Source organism: Manacus vitellinus, unplaced genomic scaffold (genome assembly GCF_001715985.3).
Source record: "Manacus vitellinus isolate BGI_N305 unplaced genomic scaffold, ASM171598v3 scaffold_152_pilon, whole genome shotgun sequence".
In the NCBI taxonomy this organism is placed as follows: domain Eukaryota; kingdom Metazoa; phylum Chordata; class Aves; order Passeriformes; family Pipridae; genus Manacus; species Manacus vitellinus.
The window spans coordinates 1-1,932 of NW_021939084.1; positions in this window are offsets into that span (position 1 = coordinate 1).

A 1,932-nucleotide genomic window follows, 5' to 3' on the forward strand; every position below is an offset into this window, starting at 1 on the left:
GTCCCCCTGTCCCACCGTAGTCCACCCCTGGCTCGCAGGCGCGCTGGATCCGCTGCTCGACGGTGATGGGCTCGTCCTGGTCCCGCCGCTGGAAACAGTTTTCTGTGGGGACACGGGGACACAGAGGTGACAAGGGCTGGTGTGGCAGTGACAGGTCCCACCACGGCAGGGACAGGTCCCACCACGGCAGGGACATGTCCCATCATGGCAGGGACGTGTCCCCATCACAGCTGTGACATGTGACACCTTGTCAATGCCGTGTCCCCATCACAGCCGTGACACGTGACACCTTATCAATGACATGTCCCATCACGGCAATGCCATGTCCCACCACGGCAGGGACATGTCCCACCATGGCAGGGACGTGTTCCCATCACAGCTGTGACATGTGACACCTTGTCAATGCCGTGTCCCCATCACAGCAGGAACATGTCCCACCATGGCAGGGACGTGTCCCCATCACAGCTGTGACATGTGACACCTTGTCAATGCTGTGTCCCCATCATGGCAATGACATGTCCCACCATGGCAGGGACATGTCCCCATCACAGCTGTGACATGTGACACCTTGTCAATGCTGTGTCCCCATCACAGCCATGACGTGTCCCATCACCACAGCGCTGCTGTCCCACCCCTGTGTCCCCGTGTCCCCGTGTCCCTGTGTCCCCGTGTCCCCGTGTCCCCGTGTCCCCGTGTCCCCGTGTCCCTGTGTCCTCGTGTCCCCGTGTCCCTTTTTCCCTGTGTCCCTGTGTCCCCATGTCCCTGTGTCCCCATGTCCCTGTGTCCCTGTGTCCCCATGTCCCTGTGTCCCTGTGTCCCCATGTCCCTTTGTCCCTGTGTCCCTCTGTCCCCATGTCCTTGTGTCCCTGTGTCCCTTTGTCCCTGTGCCCCCATGTCCCTTTTTCCCTGTGTCCCCATATCCCTGTGTCCCTGTGTCCCCATGTCCCTGTGTCCCCGTGTCCCTGTGTCCCTTTTTCCCTGTGTCCCCATATCCCTGTGTCCCTTTGTCCCTGTGTCCCTGTGTCCCCATGTCCCTGTGTCCCTGTGTCCCTGTGTCCCTTTGTCCCTGTGTCCCTGTGTCCCTGTGTCCCTTTGTCCCTGTGCCCCTGTGTCCCTTTGTCCCTTGTCCCCGTGTCTGAGGGACAGGGAGCGAAGGCACTGGGAGGGAGAGGAGGAATTCCTACGTGTGGGGCTGTGATTTGGGGCCCTTGGGAGCCTCGTGGGCTAATGAAGAGAACAGCTTGTCCTGGGAAATGGGAAGCTGGGGTGGGACTGCTGGCTCTGGGTGACCTGATCTGCCCATTGTCCCACCCGCAGCTCCTGGGGGCACCGTGACTATTTACACAGCGGGGCCACCACTTCCAGAGGGCTCCTGCTGCTCATCCAACACAAATAACCCGGGGATGGAACAAGCCCTGGCTCCGGGGCTGAGCTCCCAAGCACCTGCCCTGCTGGTGACTCCAGGCCAGCTTGATTGCAGCAGAGTGAACGCAGCAAAACCCCGAAGGAATCAACTTTTTGTGTCCTAAATATAAAGCCGAAATATCCAGTAATTCTAAACCACATCAGCCCTTCAGGCTGCATGCTGCTGAAAATGCAAACAGTCGAACCAGACACCCAAACCTTGCAAGAATCCAAGCAGCAGCAGCAGCAGCAGCAGCAGTGAGTCCCTGGCTCTCTGCCACCACTTTATTACTTATCCCTTATTTTTCTATAGCCCTTGGCATGGCGAGAAGTCCTCCTTTAATTATGAACAGGAATGAAGAAGCCCCAGGAGGAAATCATCCAGCTCTGGAGCCGGATAGCTGGAGCTGCACTGATTGCACGGGGGGCTCTTATCAAAGCTGACACAGAGCAGGAGTGGGAGCCACGGGCTGTGCGTGGGAGAGAGCCCGGAGAGGATGGAAGAGCTGAGGAATCCTGCTCAGCTCA